We start from the raw sequence: 9192 nt of genomic DNA on the forward strand, positions 1-9192 counted from the left end.
AGGAGGAGGTTTGGAGGAGGAGCGGAGCAATGATTGACAGGAAAGGGAGAAAAGGAAGCATTTTTCACGGCGCAAAAAAACACTGTCATAAAAAGCCAGGAAAAGAGTACTAGAGTTAAGTTTTTCTTGTTACACTCTTTTAGACACATTTGAGGGATGTTGGCCAAGACTTTTAATAGTGTTAAAAGCATGTTAAAAATGATGTCACAATACCTTTAAACAATTCAGTTCAACAACCTCCACTTTCCATTCTAGAAACCCATGTTACAAAAAATTGTTTTGACAAGAGATTGATTTCTAGGCTCTATAACATGATAGCTGAAAATCATAAAGAGAACTCTGACAGCAAAAGACAGGAGTGGATCCGAGATTCACAAAAAGATATAACAAGCAGTGAATGGACTAAAACATGTTTAACAATACACACTCTGTTACTCCTCCCAAAGCACGACGAGACGCAGGTTTTCTTTGACGGGTTTATTCTTGGGTTCATCTTCTTGAACCTCCCAAAAACCGTGAAAACTTAAACATATAATACACAGTATTAGAGACAAAAGGCTGACACAAATCACACAAATGAATGAATAAACAAAATGATAAACAAAACGAACCTCGTTGGCTGCATGCATGAATGGGAGAAAGTCCTTGGTGACTTAAGTCCTTGTCCTTAACAGTCTTTGAAGTTGCGAATATACTTAATAAATTAACTTAAATCGAGAGTTTGCTTGCCAGACCATCTCGTGAAGCTGCTGCTCGTTCCCGCCAGTGAAAGCGGGGCCGACTCATGTTCCGGTTTTCAAAATAAAAGCTTGCGCTTAAAACACGGAAGTATACAAAATAACCAAATAAAATTAATTATAAAAATATCAAAACCCTTTGCATGAAAACATTAAATTAACACGTAATGAATGCTTGCATCTGTTACACTCCCACCAAATCACATCATACTTAATGTGGGATTTCACTAAACTTAGAACAAAACTGTTGCAAGTTAAATATCAACCTTGAACCATTAACTGTAATAATTCAAGTATTACAAATTCTATTCTGCTTCAAGTAATGTGATGGACTTCTGTATGGGTCTATCAAGCAAAACTGTCTTAACTTTAGGTTTACCCTTTGTGTCATGTATTGTGTTGATAACTAATAGTTTGACCTTTCTCACTCTGCCGTCTGATGATGGGAAGACTTTGTAGACTCTGGCCAGCTTCCACTCGGTGCGAGGGGCTTCATCATCGTGTGGGTGTAGCGCGGCTTGACTTAAGCGTCTGCCCACTCTCAGGACTCCATCTTCATCCAGTATTGGATTCAACTTGAAGAGTTTGTTGTGTTTTGTCTTTGTTTGATCTCCTTTTCCTTTCAGATCCTTGATCTCAACGGAGAATGCTTCTTCTTGGACCAGTTTGACAATGGTAAGTTCTGCTTCCTTTCTTTCTTCTAAGCTCGTACTCTCATTGGTTCTTTCTTTCACACCTTTGTGTTCTTTGATCAGTCTCTTCAGTCTGGAAACTGCTTGTACTGCCCTTGACCAGTCAGAGAACTTCTCAAGGCGGTTCAACAATGACCTGTCTTCCTTTGCCTTTGTGTTCAGCACTGTAGCCTTGCGAAGTTCAGGATCATCATCTTTAACTTCTCCCACCTTGCTTTCTCTATGCGGTAGTTCTTGCTGCCATAGAAACTCAGGACCAGAGAACCAATTTGAAGTCTTGAGCTGCTCTGCACACATCTTGTTGTCAGGCAGTTTAGGTTTCTCCTCCTTAAACGGCAATGGCATTTCGAGGTGACCATCGTCTCTTTCAAATACATTTTCTCTCATGGACAGGAACTTGAGGTCATCTTGAGAAATGGGATCTTCTTCTCCAGCTCTTTCTGGGAAGTCTGACTCAGGGATCTTGATGATGTCTGAAGGAGTGACCTCTTTGACCTTGCATCTGTTCACGTAATGAACTTCAGCCTTCAGGTTGACAGGAGACTCAATGTCTGGTGAGACTTGCATGGTGACTACGCGATGACTGATGCCGACGGCGTCTTCAAACTCCACACAGGGATTCCCATGGCCTACAATGCTCCACCCCAGGTCAGTGCGTTGCGCGAAAGGCTGATTGGCTTGACCAGCCACGACTTCTCTTGGGAGTAGGGCTTGTGAACAGTTGTAGCCAATGAGAAGGCCGACTTCACAGCTCTGCAGAGGTGCGATGTGTTCTTTCAGGTGCTCTAAATGGGACCAAGACTTAGCGGTTTCTTTGGTGGGGATGTGAGTTCTGTTGGCGGGAATGACGTCACGCGTGTAGGATGGTGGTAAGGAAATTCTTTTGTCCGAGTGAAAGCCTCGAACCTGCAGGTTCTTCACTCTTTGAGACTGTACTACTGTAGTTGAAGTCATAGTTGAGAGCTTTAACTTGACCTGGTCTTTCTCTGCATATAGAGCGTCTGCAACTTCACTGAGTACAAACGTTGTGTCACTTTGTGAGTCCAACAGAGCGTAAACGAGCACCTCTTCTGCAGGATAAGTGGCAGATGAGAGCCAGACTGGAACTATTGCAGCTGTTTGCACACCAGGTTCTTGTTGGATAACTCTGTGTGTAGAGGCTGTGACTGTCTCGTTATCCTGCTCAGCTCGAGTCCTTTCTTTATTCCTTTCTTCATTTTGGTTGCTTGACTGGTTTTGATTGTGTTGGACTTGTGGTGTCTTTCGCTCTCCTTTGTCTCTTTCTTCATGCAGGCAAGTAGGGTGACGCTTCTTGCAAGTGCCACAGACACTCCTATTGCTGCAAGTCTTAGATTGATGGCCTGCTTCAAGACAACCGAAACACAGCTTCTCGCCTATGATGAACTTAACTCTGTCTGAGACTTCTTCGTTCAAGAGCTTTCTGCATACATGCAAGGTGTGGCCGGTTTTCTTGCAGAACAGACATGTTTTGCCGGCCTGCTCATTGGAACATGTAGTAAGAGTCTTTGCGTTCACAGTGAGCTGCTTCTGCATGTTGCTTGCTGGTTGCTTTGTCCTTTCAGCTTCATTTTGCTTGAGTGAATGCAGGGATGTAACTGGGTTACAGGCGATCTTTGCTTCTCTTGAGAGGAACTTGACAAACTGACTGAAGCTTGGGAACTGGCCGTTCTCTTCTTCCATGTCCATGACTTTCCGGTTCCATCTAGCAATTAGCCAGTCAGGTAACTTTGCAAGAATGTTTCTATTTTCATTGCAGTCGTTCAAGATCTCCAGTGCCTTGAGATGTAGCATGGCAGCTTCACAACTGCGAAGAAAGTCGGAAAACTCTCTGAGCTCAGTGTTGTCTTTGACTCCAATCCTGGGCCATGCGTGTAGCTTATCTCTGTATGCTTTAGCGACTGTGAATGGGTTTCCATATCTTTCCTCCAACAGCTCCCATGCAGCAGTGTAGGCTGACTCGGTTCCAAGAAGGAAGTAACCATCGAGTGCATTCTCGGGTTGTCCGCTCACATACCTGCGAAGGTAGTATATCTTTTCCCTCTCCCTGATGTTCTTCTGGTCGATCAACGTTTGGAATGACAACTTCCAGTCACTGTACTTTAACGGATCACCGGTGAATATTGCAGGTTCTGGAACAGGTATACGACTCGCACTCATTGCATCCGAGAGCATTTTAATGAGCTCTAATGTGGTTGGATTAGCTGGCGTAGCTGTTGGTTGAGAAGCTGGAGGTACAGACACCTGAGGACCTCTCTCAGGAAGTGATGGCTTGCGATCTGCTACCAGGACATTCTGTAGCTCTTCGTGGATATTTAGCCCTTGGTTGTACACTTCACACTTTGCTCGTGCAGCATTGAACTCTTTGACTGTTTCTAAATTTTTTATCTTTAGTCGCCTTTCTTCAAGCTTGGCTTTAATTTCAGCTGCCTCTTCTTCTCTTTTAATCCTCCACTGAATTTCTTCTTGTTCCTTCTGTTGGCGTCGCTTCATGTCTGCTATCTCTTGAGCTGCTATCTTCTTATTGGCTTCTGCCTCCAGATGCTGCAATTCCAATTGTTCTCTTTGTTGTTCTTCCAACACTTTCAGAACGGCTTGGCTTGCTGCAGCCTGTGCGACAGCTTCTTGGTGCTTTAAAGAAGATGCATTTGAACGCTCTGAGGGACCTTTCAGAAAGGAAGTGACAGAATCCAATTCACTTATAGTAGAGTTCCAAAGAGAACCAGCTTCCGGCCAATCTGGCTCATCTTCATGTGGGAACTTCCCATCCAGGTAAGCTGTGACCTTAGCAATGATGAAATCCGAAACTTGTGTGCAGATATCTACTGGTCTTCGTATGTCTTGGTCTGGAGTTGAGACTCGGCGCAGGTCTTCATAGACACGGTGAACGTCTCCTGAAAGGACCTCGGCATCACAAAGGATATCTCGCAGTAAACACTCTGAAAACGCCTCTGTAGTCTGTGATAACACCTTCTTGGAGAGTTTTACGTGTGTTCTCCATTTATTGTAAGAGTAATTGAATCTTTGTTTGAGTGTTTTAATTTTTTCTTCTTGCATAGCTTTTCCCTTCTCTGTCAGGGTACGGGTACGCTCGCTGTGTCTCTGCAGCTGTTCTTCTTCTGCTGCTCGGGATTCAACATTGCCCGCATCATCCTTTAGAAGACGTTCAGGGACTTCACTTCCATCATCAGCTGGCCCTGCCTTAAGTATTGACTCACTAGAATCTGACATGGCTAAGCTGTGGTAAATGTGAGCTGAATTGTTAACTCAAATACTCTGAGTAAATAAGAAATGTACTAACAATAACTGTAATACTGTAATATGTGAATGTAAAATAAAGCTGCATTAATTGGAAACATCTACTCTGTGTACTTCTGACTGATAATGTACTAAAATAGCTTAAAATGCACATATAAACCAAAATATAGCATAAACTTAAATATCAGAAGGTAAATAAGCTTCAATGTAAATTCCCAAAAATACACTTTAAAGAGGCAGAAAATACTTTCACTCTCAAAACAAAAGCATTTAACTGTAAAATGTAAATATTTAACTCCAAACTTAAAGCATAAGCTTCAATAACCTTAGATGCAAGACTCAAATGCAATACACAAGACAGCAGTAAATAGTACCATCACACAATACACCATGGAATCAGCTTCACTTAGTTTAAACCTTTAAATGTTCCCTTGAAAGTCTCTGATTCCGTTCGTGTCTTCTTTTTCTGTTCGTGTCTGCATCTCACTTATCTGCATATCTTTGCTACGGTCGCTGCAGGTGTTCAATGCCCACAAGCTGCGCGCGTGATTGACAGCTTGACCACGACTGCGATGCTCACTGGACACGAGCAGCTGCGGGATCTTGCTTCACTGTCTTGGGATAGCTTCACCTCCGACGTCGATGAACAGTCCCGAGTTTTCACTGTTACTCCTCCCAAAGCACGACGAGACGCAGGTTTTCTTTGACGGGTTTATTCTTGGGTTCATCTTCTTGAACCTCCCAAAAACCGTGAAAACTTAAACATATAATACACAGTATTAGAGACAAAAGGCTGACACAAATCACACAAATGAATGAATAAACAAAATGATAAACAAAACGAACCTCGTTGGCTGCATGCATGAATGGGAGAAAGTCCTTGGTGACTTAAGTCCTTGTCCTTAACAGTCTTTGAAGTTGCGAATATACTTAATAAATTAACTTAAATCGAGAGTTTGCTTGCCAGACCATCTCGTGAAGCTGCTGCTCGTTCCCGCCAGTGAAAGCGGGGCCGACTCATGTTCCGGTTTTCAAAATAAAAGCTTGCGCTTAAAACACGGAAGTATACAAAATAACCAAATAAAATTAATTATAAAAATATCAAAACCCTTTGCATGAAAACATTAAATTAACACGTAATGAATGCTTGCATCTGTTACACACTCAAACTATCAACACTCGATTAAGAATGATACAATTCAATTGGATAATGCTTACATATATCTCTCCTGTACAGTTAAATAAATTTGACCCTAACATACCTGATTTATGTTATAAATGTAACAAACATCAAGGTACTCTATATCACTGCTTGTGGAATTGTGAAGAGATCCAAAAATTCTGGAACTCTGTTTTAAAATATCTCTCTCAAATTACGGCATCCCCTGTACCTTTAATCCCCTGTCTAAGCTGTGCATTTTAGGCATCTATCCTGATAACTGTGGTCTATCTTGTAAAGAAAGAAAAATGGTTGACCTATGTCTATTACAGGCCAAACGTTGTATTGCATTATGCTGGAAGAATGTTGGTTGCCCCTCTTTTACTCTCTGGCTAAACAACTTAACTTCAGCACTCTGGAAAATGTACCTATATTATCAGAAAGAAAGCTTCTGAATTTTATGAAATTTGGAAAATGTTTTTGGACCTTTTGAGGGTTGGTGACATAGAGGGTACAGTGGAAAATAGGACAATGGAATAACAGGTCATTGGTTCTCAGGAAGGCATGAAGTCACAGACATTTGAAATTTTTGTTGTTGCTGTTAATTTTTTTATTATTTTTTATTTCTTCCTTTATTATTATTAATGTAGAACAATTTGTCTGGCTACATAAATGTATCTTTAATATCTCCATGGTACATCCACATAAGACAGTACTCTGTTTAATATTTGTTTTTTTTTTTGTTTGTTTTTTTTGTTGTTTTTTTTTGTTTTTTTTCCCCACTTCTGAATTAATTAATTATTATTTGGTCTTTTAGGCCTTTCTCTACAACCTCATTGGCAGAGTCGGCGGCAGAACAGATCTAATTGGGGGCACATTATAACCAGCGGGGGGGCACAAACTGCCGTTCAAGAACGCAATATGATGTAAATGCTTAATATGAGTTTGCCATCAACGATCACAGCAAACCAGTTTCAATTACACAACATACTGCAAAATCTCTTTTTAATACACACACACACAAGTGTATTGTGCACCCAAACTGCAAAAAAACAAAAAACAACAACGTACAAGCCACGTCTCTCCCTCCCTCCCTCGCCCTCTCCATCTCTCTCTCATGCAACGCATACACATAAAAATGTGAACGGTGAATCTCCAAATTTAATTTGGCGAAATACGACAGACCCAAACATTCCACATTTGCGTAATAATAAACGCCAAGGCTGGCGCCATGAAGTCAATTAAATGCATGTCTCACCTTAAGAAGAGTTGCACATCTTAATTTTACTATTTCACCATAGATCACACTTTGGGAAGCCTTCTTTATATTTTAGCGTTATTTCCGCGTAGATAAGAGTGAGTTTGATGCTCCTTAACAAGTTTGGTCCGCGGATCAACATCAACCCAGCTCCCCCAACCCCTTGCTCCCGGTGGCTGATTTATGGTTCCGCGTCACACCAACGCAGAACCTACGGCGTAGGGTATGCGGCGACGCGCACGTACGCCGTCGATTTAACGCAGAACCATAATTCAGGCGAAGCTGCAGTCTCTGCGCTGATACTGACACACCGGGTCGGAGCGGATTTGGTCATGATGTTTAACCTGTGTTTTGTGATTAATAAGCACGGGTTTTAATTAAATGTAATTTATGAAGGATGATTTCACGTTCAATAAGATAAGTAATCAATAAAATACAAAGTTTGGTACAAAGGCTTGGCCTGCTTGTGGGGGGGCACAATAACTCATTTGGGGGGGCAAATGAAAAAAAAAAAGAAAAACTTTGCATAAGACGTTTCCAGCCGGAGTCATTATAAGGGCGAATGAAAAAGGGTGGCTGGATGAAGGGATGATGATCAAGTGGCTGAGACAGGTCTGGAAATTCGGACTGGCGCATCTGAATTAGCGGAGCGGAGCTCCTGTCGGATACAAACCCCGGTACCGGATCCCCGACATGCGCGTGTGTGTGAGCGGGACCAGCGCGGGGGGGCGGAGGAGGACCAGTGCGGGGGAGCGGACCGGGACCCGGGACCAGCGCGGGGGGGCGGAGGAGGACCAGCGCGGGAGAGCGGACCGGGACGCGGGACCAGCACGGGGGAGCGGAGCGGGACCCGGGACGCGGGACCAGCGCGGGGGAGCGGGACCCGGGACGCGGGTCAGCGCGGGGGAGCGGAGAGGGACCAGCGCGGGGGAGCGGGACCCGGGACGCGGGACCAGCGCGGGGGAGCGGAGGAGGACCAGCGCGGGGGAGCGGAGGAGGACCAGCGCGGGGGAGCGGGACCCGGGACCACCGCGGTCGGGATCCGCAGCACAACGGGGTATGAAAAGTTTACTCTTGTGCTTGCCTGCCACGCTGATGGACAGAAACTGCCGGCTATGGTGATTTTTAAAAGAAAAGTGTTGCCTAAAGAGACTTTTCCAGCCAGAGTGAAATGAAAAGGGCTGGATGGATGAAGAGATGATCAAGTGGCTGAGACAGGTTTATGTGCGGCGACCCGGTGTTTTTTTTAAATTCTTTAATGCGGAAACAGAAGATGAACCTTTGAAGGTTTGATTGATGTCAAAAGTGAAATAAAATATCAAACTAAGTTTTGCTCCTGCTCTACTTTTAAATAAGCACTCTTGTGTGTGTATTTTGCAGCGCGCGTGTGTGCAGCTCTGTGTCTGTAGACTGCGCCTTTTGGGTCGGTGCGCCTTATGTGTGTTTTAAAACCAAAAATGACACACAAAACTGAGGGTGCGCCTTTTCACACGGTGTGCCGTGAAAATACGGTATACTTCAGGTGCTCTTCGGCATGGAGATCAAAAAGATTGAAAAACAATTTTGAAAAACCGAGGCACTCAAGAAAATAGAAAAATAGAAAAAGCCTTTATTTAATCATGGCTTTGTAAAAGTTAAAAAATGCCAACATGTTTTGGCCATGTAGGCCTTCTTCAAGGCAGATAACAGAGACAAAGGGATCTCCTTCAAGCAGCTCTTTAAACACAGGAGAAGAAGGGGTTTCTTGGGGGTGCACAGGAACGTAGTCACTCCCTCCCATCCATATATGGTCTGCAGGACAGGGCAGTTGTCGGCCAGCTCTTCCTGGCTCTTTGCATGAGTTTGGTGAGTTGAAAGAGCTGTTAAATCGCCCGCAGGAACAACTCAATCAACTCACCCACACTGTCGCCTCCATCCAGTCTTCCTTTCTGCCAGCTCGGTCCTCTCGTATTGGCCCTGTGATTTGCCTTCGTTGCCGCCAGCCTGGTCCCTTAGGCAGAAATTGTGCAGGGGAACGGGTCCGTACTCGGCCTGTTACTGGGCTGTCTTCCACTGTGGCCAGACCCACTA

Source organism: Cololabis saira, chromosome 16 (genome assembly GCF_033807715.1).
Source record: "Cololabis saira isolate AMF1-May2022 chromosome 16, fColSai1.1, whole genome shotgun sequence".
Taxonomy (NCBI): domain Eukaryota; kingdom Metazoa; phylum Chordata; class Actinopteri; order Beloniformes; family Belonidae; genus Cololabis; species Cololabis saira.